The following is a 12644-nucleotide window of genomic DNA, read 5'->3' as shown; positions in this document are numbered from 1 at the left end:
AGCTGCATAGCCGAAGGCCCAAAGTATGACATTTTTTTGTAACCCATTTCTTTTCCACCCGATAGGCCTATAGGCTGTATTCCTGGGCACTACTCTTCCTCTTTCAACCTGGGGAGAGCCCCGAACTGAGCTCATGCTTCCTTGCAATGCATGAGGAGCACAGCTAGGCCCCCTTCTAGCGGCTAGAAGGTCCAGGGAAAGTCCTACATTGTAGGACTAGTAGCATGCCAAAGTTTGTGCTATTGCCATTGAGAATGCATTGGGCGTTTAAGTTAAATAACTCAGAAACTACAAATCATTTCAAAGTAAAAAGTTCCAGCATGTGTCTCCACAGTAAGCTGAATTATAAAATGTGTGAATAGAGTTTCTAGGTGAAATAAATTTTTGACGTGCCATAGAGCTGCCATTGAGCCCCATTATACATTTCTCAAATTTGAAAGCACTATATTTCTAAAACTATGAAACATTTCAAAGATGTCTTTTCAGGCAAACATGTCCACCGTAAGATGAACCTAAATCGGTTTGAATGGGGTTTCTAGGTGTAAGTATGTAAGACTAGTAGCATGCCAAAGTTTGTGCTATTGCCATTGAGAATGCATTGGGCGTTTAAGTTAAATACGGGGAGGACATATTTTGACAGCAAACTGCCTGTCATATTTTCTCCCTATTCCAAAGCCCCCCCCCCCCCCCCCCCCCCCCAGGTACATTATATATTGAAACTATTTTCAGAAATGGTACACTTGGTTTTTCAGTGGGTAGATCTTGTTGAGCTGGTCATTTTGAAAGTAGATCTCACGTCATAAATGTGTGGGCACCCCTGTTCTAGCCCCTAGGATGACCTGAGGCCCACCACTTAAAAACCACATGCTACCGTGCCCAAATCTGAATTTAGGTGCTCAAATGAACTCAAACTGAAGCAATTCAGTAAAGGTCAACACTTCCTCCTGGGGTCATTGTAGGGGCTGGGACCTCCAGTAAAAGGACCAGTGATTAAATGTACCCCACTGAAAAATAGCAGATCTACAAGCTCGTAGCGTGGCACTCGGTGCCGCACTACGAGCTTGTAGATCTGCCCAAAGTTGAAGGGCTTCAACCTTGGGTACTTGGTAGCTGAAGTTGAAGCTCTGCCCTTCAACTTTGGGCACTTTTACATGTAGGCTGACCCAAAGTTGAAACAGTTGCAAGGGGGACACCTTTGGGCCTGGGGTCCTCATCGTTGGATATGTTGTTCCCACAACCAAGAAGAGTATTTTACCCTTTATTGGCGGTCCTAGGCCCTAAAATGACCCCATGAGGAAGCGTTGACCTTTACTGAATTGCTTCAGTTTCAGTTCATTTGACCACCTAACTTCAGATTTGGGCATAATTACACCATTGCTTCAGTTTCAGTTCATTTGACAACCTTCTTTCAACTTTGGGCACTTTTACATGTAGGCTGACCCAAAGTTGAAACAGTTGCCAGGGGGACATCTTTGGGCCTGGGGTCCTCATCATTGGATATGTTGTTCCCACAACCAAGAAGAGTATTTTACCCTTTACTGGAGGTCCTAGGCCCTAAAATGACCCCATGAGGAAGCGTTGACCTTTACTGAATTGCTTCAGTTTCAGGTAATTTGACCACCTAACTTCAGATTTGGGCACCCTAACATGTGGTCTTTAAGTGGTGGGCCTGTGGTCATCTTAGTGGCTAGGAGGTCCAGTGAAAGGCCTACATACTCTCCCAAGATGGAGGAACAACGTTTTACAATCTGGGAACCCTTATAGGCCTTTGTATGGCTACAGTGCGACTGGTTCAATCCTACCCTAAATCTAGGCCTAAGACGTGACACCTCAAAGTGGGGTACATTGCATCCACTGGTCAATCCAAGGGCCTACCACTCCACTCTCTTGATATGTTCTTTCTCAACTCTTGGAGAGTATGTAGGCCTTTCCCTGGACCTTCTACCGGCTAGAAGGTCCAGGGAAAGTCCTACATTGTAGGACTAGTAGCATGCCAAAGTTTGTGCTATTGCCATTGAGAATGCATTGGGCGTTTAAGTTAAATAACTCAGAAACTACAAATCATTTCAAAGTAAAATGTTCCAGCATTTGTCTTCACAGTAAGCTGAATTATAAAATGTGTGAATGGAGTTTCTAGGTGAAAGTGATTTTCTACGTGCCATTGAGCCCCATTATAAATTTATCAAATTTGAAAGCACTATATTTCTAAAACTATGAAACATTTCAAAGATTTCTTTTCAGGCAAACATGTCCACCGTAAGATGAACCTAAATAGGTTTTAATGGGGTTTCTAGGTGTAAGTATGTAGGACTAGTAGCATGCCAAAGTTTGTGCTATTGCCATTGAGAATGCATTGGGCGTTTAAGTTAAATACGGGGAGGACATATTTTGACAGCAAACTGCCTGTCATATTTTCTCCCTATTCCAAAGCCCCCCCCCCCCCCCCCCCCCCCAGGTACATTATATATTGAAAATATTTTCAGCAATGGTACACTTATTTTTTCAGTGGGTAGATCTTGTTGAGCTGGTCATTTTGAAAGTAGATCTCACATCATAAATGTGTGGGCACCCCTGTTCTAGCCCCTAGGATGACCTGAGGCCCACCACTTAAAAACCACATGCTACCGTGCCCAAATCTGAATTTAGGTGCTCAAATGAACTCAAACTGAAGCAATTCAGTAAAGGTCAACACTTCCTCCTGGGGTCATTTTAGGGGCTGGGACCTCCAGTAAAAGGCCTAAATACTCTCCAAGAGTTGGGGAACAACATATCAAGAGAGTGGAGTGGTAGGCCCTTGGATTGACCCAGGACCAGTGATTAAATGTACCCCACTGAAAAATAGCAGATCTACAAGCTCGTAGTGTGGCACTCGGTGCCGCACTACGAGCTTGTAGATCTGCCCAAAGTTGAAGGGCTTCAACCTTGGGTACTGGGTAGCTGAAGTTGAAGCTCTGCCCTTCAACTTTGGGCACTTTTACATGTAGGCTGACCCAAAATTGAAACAGTTGCCAGGAGGACATCTTTGGGCCTGGGGTCCTCATCATTGGATATGTTGTTCCCACAACCAAGAAGAGTATTTTACCCTTTACTGGAGGTCCTAGGCCCTAAAATGACCCCATGAGGAAGCGTTGACCTTTACTGAATTGCTTCAGTTTCAGTTCATTTGACCACCTAACTTCAGAATTGGGCACCCTAACATGTGGTCTTTAAGTGGTGGGCCCGTGGTCATCTTAGTGGCTAGGAGGTCCAGTGAAAGGCCTACATACTCTCCCAAGATGGAGGAACAACATTTTACAATCTGGGAACCCCAGGCCTTTGTATGGCTACAATGTGACTGGTTCAATCCTACCCTAAATCTAGGCCTAAGACGTGACACCTCAAAGTGGGGTACATTGCATCCACTGGTCAATCCAAGGGCCTACCACTCCACTCTCTTGATATGTTCTTTCCCAACTCTTGGAGAGTATGTAGGCCTTTCCCTGGACCTTCTAGCGGCTAGAAGGTCCAGGGAAAGTCCTACATTATAGGACTAGTAGCATGCCAAAGTTTGTGCTATTGCCATTGAGAATGCATTGGGCGTTTAAGTTAAATAACTCAGAAACTACAAATCATTTCAAAGTAAAAAGTTCCAGCATTTGTCTTCACATTAAGCTGAATTATAAAATGTGTGAATGGAGTTTCTAGGTGAAAGTGATTTTTTACGTGCCATTGAGCCCCATTATAAATGTATCAAATTTGAAAGCACTATATTTCTAAAACTATGAAACATTTCAAAGATTCCATTCCAGGCAAACATGTCCACTGTAAGATGAACCTAAATAGGTTTGAATGGGGTTTCTATAGGTGTAAGTATGTAGGACTAGTAGCATGCCAAAGTTTGTGCTATTGCCATTGAGAATGCATTGGGCGTTTAAGTTAAATAACTCAGAAACTACAAATCATTTCAAAGTAAAAAGTTCCAGCATGTGTCTCCACAGTAAGCTGAATTATAAAATGTGTGAATAGAGTTTCTAGGTGAAAGTAATTTTTTGACGTGCCATAGAGCTGCCATTGAGCCCCATTATACATTTCTCAAATTTGAAAGCACTATATTTCTAAAACTATGAAACATTTCAAAGATTTCTTTTCAGGCAAACATGTCCACCGTAAGATGAACCTAAATAGGTTTGAATGGGGTTTCTAGGTGTACGTATGTAGGACTAGTAGCATGCCAAAGTTTGTGCTATTGCCATTGAGAATGCATTGGGCGTTTAAGTTAAATCCGGGGAGGAAATATGACAGCAAACTGCCTGTCATATTTTCTCCCTATTCCAAAGCCCCCCCAGGTACATTATATATTTAAACTATTTTCAGCAATGGTACACTTATTTTTTCAGTGGGTAGATCTTGTTGAGCTGGTCATTTTGAAAGTAGATCTCACGTCATAAATGTGTGGGCACCCCTGTTCTAGCCCCTAGGATGACCCGAGGCCCACCACTTAAAAACCACATGAACTCAAACTGAAGCAATTCAGTAAAGGTCAACACTTCCTCCTGGGGTCATTTTAGGGGCTGGGACCTCCAGTAAAAGGCCTAAATACTCTCCAAGAGTTGGGGAACAACATATCAAGAGAGTGGAGTGGTAGGCCCTTGGATTGACCCAGGACCAGTGATTAAATGTACCCCACTGAAAAATAGCAGATCTACAAGCTCGTAGCGTGGCACTCGGTGCCGCACTACGAGCTTGTAGATCTGCCCAAAGTTGAAGGGCTTCAACCTTGGGTACTGGGTAGCTGAAGTTGAAGCTCTGCCCTTCAACTTTGGGCACTTTTACATGTAGGCTGATCCAAAGTTGAAACAGTTGCAAGGGTGACATCTTTGGGCATGGGGTCCTCATCGTTGGATATGTTGTTAATTCCCACAACCAAGAAGAGTATTTTACCCTTTACTGGAGGTCCTAGGCCCTAAAATAACCCCATGAGGAAGCGTTGACCTTTACTGAATTGCTTCAGTTTCAGTTCATTTGACCACCTAACTTCAGATGTGGGCATAATTACACCATTGCTTCAGTTTCAGTTAATTTGACAACCTTCTTTCAACTTTGGGCACTTTTACATGTAGGCTGACCCAAAGTTGAAACAGTTGCCAGGGGGACATCTTTGGGCCTGGGGTCCTCATCATTGGATATGTTGTTCCCACAACCGAGAAGAGTATTTTACCCTTTACTGGAGGTCCTAGGCCCTAAAATGACCCCATGAGGAAGCGTTGACCTTTACTGAATTGCTTCAGTTTCAGGTAATTTGACCACCCAACTTCAGATTTGTGGTCTTTAAGTGGTGGGCCTGTAGTCATCTTAGTGGCCAGGAGGTCCAGTGAAAGGCCTACATACTCTCCCAAGATGGAGGAACAACATTTTACAATCTGGGAACCCTAGGCCTTTGTATGGCTATAGAACTCTCTTTTCTTCTCGTTTTTTTTGTGGCTTTCGCCTTTATTATATATTTTTTTATGGAGGGACAGACAGTAGGCTAACAGGACACAGGGAGAGAGATTACCAGCCAAGGTGCCTGGACCGCTGAGCTCATGGCCCAGGCCAAAGTCTTAGAACTCTCTGCTGGAAGTCTAAAACTCTCTGCTGGAACTGTTGCCACCGCGTCCCGACTCTGGGTAATGGGTTGAAGATGGATGGATGAATGGATGGATTAGTCTCAAGAGTTAAATGAACACAGAATATGTTACTGTGTACACTGGTCGTCATCCATGACTCTACTTTACATTCAGACAAACACCGTCCTTCATCAGGTGTTGACATATATTGTTGATTAACCTGAACTTCTTTGTGAGGCTTTCTCTCTTGTTGATTTAAGGAAATACAGGACAGTATAAATTCTGGAATATGAATTACTGAATTGTCGGGTTGCCAAAACACACAAAGTGTTGTGTATTTGACTGAGTCAACAGAGGAATTCCCTCTCATCCTCGTTCACATCTCATGGGACGATACAGTCTAGAGTCTACGTTAATTTAGCACACCTTAATCTTAATCTAAAGTCTACCTTAATTAATGAAGCACAATCTATTGATGGTTGAAACATGATTACCGGGATGGTATCCCTGACCCCATTCACTGCCAGGGTCAGGGTGCAGGGGATGCCATCTCCATAATCATGTTTCAACCGAAGATAAACTGGCCCTCGTAAAAAAATATATATATAATCTAAGTCACCCCCCTTACTATACATATTTTTTGAGGGGTGCTAGCCCCTCCTATATTCAGCTATTAGTGTAGATTTCCATCCTACACAATTCCCATTGACAATGAATGGACAATTTTACGTCATAGTGTCTGAGCAAATCGGCATCGGGTCTATTTTACATCATGATGACGTACGATGATAAGAGCGCCCCTCACTTCACACGGGTGTGATTTTTCATTTGATTTCAAACCGTTTATATGTTTGTCTTGCATAGTACTGTATATATATACTATAATATATTTGTATGTCATTACTTGTTAAATGTTGTGATGAATTGAAAATGGAGGAACCCATGAATGTAAACAAGTCTTTGTTGTGCTTTTCTGGGTGTTATCCTCTTAGCAGACCTTATGCTGAACTGTGCTTTCCTCGAACTGTGCCTTTTTTCTACGAGCTGTTAATAAAATGAATTTCCAATCAATCAATCAATCCATTCAGCAGTAAACTAAGTACCCACTGAGCTACAAACAGGACCACAGAGGAGAGGTGCACAGTGTTGTCCTTTCTTCAGTGCTTTCTTTGCAGGCTCCTTAGCTGCACCTGTTATTGATTCAGCATTCTACGCCAGTGTTTGTCAGTGTGTGTGACTCATACGGTAGGTATAGGGACAGCCATTAATCAGTCATAAACCAACACGGTGTCACTTAGAGCTGCTCAGCTCCCGTGAGAGAAAAAAAGAAGCTCCGGAGTCTGTTTCAAGACTAAATCTCTCTTAATCCCCGAATATTTATATATCATGTTTGATAACAACCACAGTATTGTTTCAGAGATTCAAGTCAAGGAACTGTGAGCAGGATGCAGAGCAGAGCACCCGCTATGAGCCGCTGACAGTGAGATGAGTGAACGATGGAAAATGTGCAGCGTTTAATGTGTAGATAAAAGATGCCACGATAATCTGACAAACCTGTCAGCAGCCCCTAGAGTCTGTGCTGCTCTTACACCCAAATGGAAATATTGTCAGAAAGTTGGTCCTGGAGCAAAAGCCACCAAAATCAGTAGGTTTCACGCTGGCATGTGAACACAAATAGAAATAATAAATGGTAAATGGTGCATTTATATAGCGCCTTTATCCAAGGCGCTTTACATAGATTCACCCATTCACACACATTCATACACCGATGGCGGCAGAAACCATGCAAGGCACCAACCAGCACATCAGGCGCAATTAGGGGTTCAGTGTCTTGCTCAAGGCCACTTCGACACTAACTCTGGGGGAGCCCAGGTTCGAACTGGCAACCTTGCGATTACCATCCAGCCACTCTACCCCTGAGCCACCGCCAGAATAAGTTCCGCATACTCATTTTCTTTCACATTATAATTATTTATGCTCCACTTGTTAATGCTGATTGAAGGTTTTTTTTTATCAAAAGGATTATTCTTCATTCCTGAAGAAGATCTTTTTGATCTAAACGTTGAATCATTGATAAAAGAGTGGAGCACAGTTACCAGTGTTCAGACATTACAGTAGAATTTCTGCTGATATTCTGTTAGTTCTGCCCCTGGACTGGCCCTTCTATTCATGCCGGAGTTTGATTTGATTATGAGATTTCTTGTGTGCAAAGAGTTGATAATTTGGCACTAGACTAAAGGACATATAGCAGTCAATAGCTACGCTTATCTTCTTCCAGGGAGCATGCATGTGCTCAGCAGGTTTCATGGCAATCTGCCAATGAGATTCTGAGATAACTCGTGCGCAAAACTTTTTGTCCTAAGGGTGGACCGAGGGGAGAGGGCCACGGGGGTACCGAAATCAGTAGGGTTCAGTAGGGATCATCCTCGCTGATCGCATTAACCCATTTTGGACTGAAGTCGATTAAAAAAAAGGATTCTAAATCCTTAAAAAAATCTGAAAAACCCATGTTTCTATGTCAGTGGTGCTCAACCTTTTTCATGTCAAGGAGGAGGAGAATTATCTCTATTGGGCCACGGAAAATATATAGTTCCAGGGACCCCCCAGAAGCCAATATTTTAGTTAAAAATATTCGCTCTGAAATATATATTCAAAGATTTGCACCACATTTTCACGACTTTTCAAAAATAGCAGACCTACAAGCTCGTAGCGCGCCACTCGGTGGCGCGCTATGAACTTGTAGTGTGATTTTTAAATAAAGCATAACATAATGCTAACAATAAAAGGGGTTCCCGCCCAAAATGGGTTAAGTTTCTTGGCCATCTGCCCTTTTCGATTTTGAGATAATAGTGTGTAAATGTACACACTGTGGCCTGAGCGTGATGCTGGAGGAATGGGGTGGTTACAAGTAGGGGCCATCCTCTGGGGGTCATGAACGTGCAACATGATGACATTCCATGGCAATAACAGCCTGTAGTTTTTCAAGACTTTGAGTTTTCAAGAGTTCATTTTAGGCCAAAGTGGTGGACGGACTGACATAAGAGCTGATGAAATAACCATCCTTAGAGCCCTGCCCTGCCCTGCGCTGGGATGAAATCACGTATTTAGCTTTTCAATATTTCAAGTCAAAATGAATGATCTCCCTACATGGACAGGAAATGGTTCCGCAGCCTCCTGCTTTTCCAGCCTGTAGCAATAAGAAGGCATTGCACCATACCGTTTTCACTATACCATTGTAGTAAGTTTGGTAATGTTAAAGGAGCATTCAGTGATTTGGGTGATTTGGAAAAACCCCCGGTCCGCCCCGGTAACAAGATATGCACATGCACACACTACAGTGGGGGGAAGTGCAACAGGCCAACAGCACATGCACCAAGGCCCGCCCCCACTTGATTATGATTGGAGGAAGGCTCCTCTCATCCTGATTGGATGAAGGCTTTGACCCCCAAAGCCCAAACCGAAACTAGGGTTTTTTGACCCCAGGGGTTCATGGAGGAAGTTCTTATATGGTCAGCACACTCTATAGTAGGGAGGATTATCCCAAAAAAAAGGGGGGGGGGAAAGTGATATTTGAATTAAGTGAAATCACTGAATATACCTTTAAGTATAGAGGGTGACATCATCATCATACCCGGAAGTTATGCGGGAACGCCTAAAACCTACTTTCTGGACTTTCTGGACAGTCCATACATCCAAACAGAAAAGTCCTATCTGATTGCATTGAATGTCTTTAAACAACATTAAATTCACTTTGCCACTCACTTTGCATGTAGGCGTAGGTCAAACATCGACAAGTTATGTCTTTAATTGTTCAGCAAAGGGTCAGAATCATGCATGGCGTACAACATGCATGGCGTAAAACATGGCCATGACTTCACATCAAAGGGTCAGAATCATGCATGGCGTACAACATGCATGGCGTAAAACATGGCCATGACTTCACATCAAAGTTTAATACTTGCTCATCTTCAGTTCGGCTTATTGGTTTTGAGTAACAACATTTATAGAGCTTCCAGTAAATATTCTACCATACAGTAAGTACGGCCTGTTAGTCATGTCCTGCAAGCTGAACTGTGAATCATCTTGAAAGTGCCGAGAACAAATAGCAGCACATGGTTGAAACACACCAGGTGAGTCTCACCTATTAAAATCACTTCAGCCATGGAGGGGCATTAATGTAAATGAGACATCACAGACAGACGTTCTAAGCCATATATGAGACAATAAAACCCAGATTGCTCTAAGGAAAAAGAGATGTAAACTGGGTTCGAGGTCTAAAGAAGGTTCATTCAGAGTGTCATACTGACGTTGCTAAACCTCATCTTGTACAGTATGCTGAGTTGCACAGATGCAGCAGGTGTCATCATGACCTTTGACCTAAACCTCAGCTTGTACAGTATGACGCAGCAGGTGTCATCATGACCTTTGACCTAAACCTCAGCTTGTACAGTATGACGCAGCAGGTGTCATCATGACCTTTGACCTAAACCTCATCTTGTACAGTATGCTGAGTTGCACAGACGCAGCAGGTGTCATCATGACCTTTGACCTAAACCTCAGCTTGTACAGTATGCTGAGTTGCACAGACACAGCGGGTGACCTTTTGACCTCACAATCAGGGTTCAGGTCAACTTGCATGATGTGTAAACTGTTATTCACCACAGATGACGTAACCCAATGAATACTCAGATGAATGATGAAATACACAGACCTACAGTGATGGAATCTGGTCCCATTCAAACTCCAAAACAACAGTTATTGTCGAGTCTACATGACTGACGTTGACACTTTTTTCCCACGGCGAAGTTCAGGACACTCGTGGATGACATGCAATGGCGCACGCACAAGCTAGAAAAGGCACAGACGCAGCAGGTGTCATCATGACCTTTTGACCTCACAATCAGGGTTCAGGTTAACTGTTATTCACCACAGAATGACGTAACCTGAATGAATACTCAGATGAATGATGAAATACACAGACCTACTGTACAGTACAGGAATGGAATCTGGTCACATTCAAATTCAAATAGTTGTTTCCCTCTGGTATCGAAAGAAAATGAAAGAGTAGGCCGATTAACAGATCATTTTAAAACACTGGAAATTCTAAATAATGTGAAATAAAAGTAACTCATCTCAATTATGATGTTTCGTACATTTTTTGCCGTTTGAAAGCATGTATGCTGGCCTCCCCCCGCCTCCCAACGTTTACCATACCTAGCATTCCAAGAATGAGAGTCTTTGATGTCACAGTCGGAAATAAACCTGCTGAAGGAGCGAGGGGCATTCCACTCATTTTACACATTTTACTGTCATTCATATACCTTAGAGTTGCCTCTAAGGAACCTCCAGTTCTAGGAAACACAGAATAGTCCATCATCAGAATAGTGACATCATCACATTTGGGCAAGTTGCTATGGCCAAATTTAGCCCAATGAGCGTTTTTTGTGCAAAACTAATGCTTGGAATGGATTCAGCATCATGAAAACCCCCTAGTTTGACATGTCACATGCTACTCAAAGCATAAGGAAATTTAGAAAATATTGCCTTATAATAGGATGCCAATGGTGGCCATACTGTACGCTAGTTTTTTATTCCTAGGATAGCTCAGGTTTAGGAGCGCTCGTTTTACCACTCTTTTACTACCGCGGATTTTATAATAGTTTTTGGATTAAGGTTGGTGAGGGGTACGTTAATAGTTTTTGGATTAAGGTTGGTGAGGGGTGCGTTGCTCCCCTGCTTGCGGTTATGTTTAGGTTAGAGTTAGAGATAGGGTTAGTACTAGTCATAGAGTACTAGTAGGCATAAACACTTGTGTGCGGTCCAAAACACAGCCCAGCGCTTCCTACTCCACTGACAACCAATCACAGCGCTCCAAATTCCCTCCCATCATAGGAATAAAAAACTCGCATACTGTACAGGCCATTTTCAACACTTCCCCCTCAGACAATTCCACATTTTTCTGTTATTCAGGATATATTGAAGATGCAAAATCAGCTGAGTTTGGTTTTTTTGCAATTAGATTGAGGTTGACCCTGTGATTTCCATAGACGTCCTGTACTAGAATGGGGGACTTTATTATTATTTCCACACAACAGCTCTAATGTATATTAATGACATAGTAAAGGAGGCCATTTATACCTCATTGTTTGGCGGCGCCACTTGACCAAAACAACAGTTATTGTCGTGTCTGCATGACTGACGTTGACACTTTCTTCCCACGGCCAAGTTCAGGACACTCGTGGATAAATGGTAAATGGTGCATTTATATAGCGCCTTTATCCAAGGCGCTTTACATAGATTGTGCATTACATTCACCCATTCACATGCACATTCATACACCGATGGTGGCGGAAGCCATGCAAGGTACCAACCAGCACATCGGGAGCAATTTGGGGTTCAGTGTCTTGCCCAAGGACACTTCGACATGTAGACAGGAGGAGCTGGGATTCGAACCGCCGACCCATGGGTCATTGGACGACCTGCTCTACCTCCTGAGCCACAGCCGCCCGTGGATGACACGTGTGTCATCCACGGCGCACGCACAAGCTAGAAAAGGCTCACTTCTAAGAAACAGCAGCAACAACAAAGACATCCTGATCTATTCTGTGAAGATGATGGACAGAAGTTAGACTGGTTATTTAATTAAGTATTTAGGACAGCCCAGTTTGTTTCTAGAGCCTGGAGTAGAAGACATTCCCAGCTCTTCAAGTATGCGTCTCCTGTCACAGGCCTAATGGTGTATTTTATTTTATGTTGTATATTATGTATTCTGCCTTGTAAAGATCTGGAGTGTCAGTTTGGTATTCACTTGATCATTGTCATTGCAAACCGTCATGTCGGTTTATTGTAATTGTTTATGTAAAGTGTAAAAAGTGTCCTGTAAGTCCATGGGCTGGGCTTCTTCGGAAGCATGACACTTAATAAAGAATCAATCAATCAATCAATCAATCAATCTAAGACAAATACAGGTAAACTGGAGGACAGGAGCATTTGTACCCCATTTGGTGGTGGGAGGGGGGCACACACTTCTGTAACGAACAGTGACATTTATAGAATAGT

Source organism: Electrona antarctica (genome assembly GCF_951216825.1).
Source record: "Electrona antarctica genome assembly, chromosome: 7".
Classification (NCBI taxonomy): Eukaryota; Metazoa; Chordata; class Actinopteri; order Myctophiformes; family Myctophidae; genus Electrona; species Electrona antarctica.
This window is presented reverse-complemented; position numbering follows the sequence as displayed.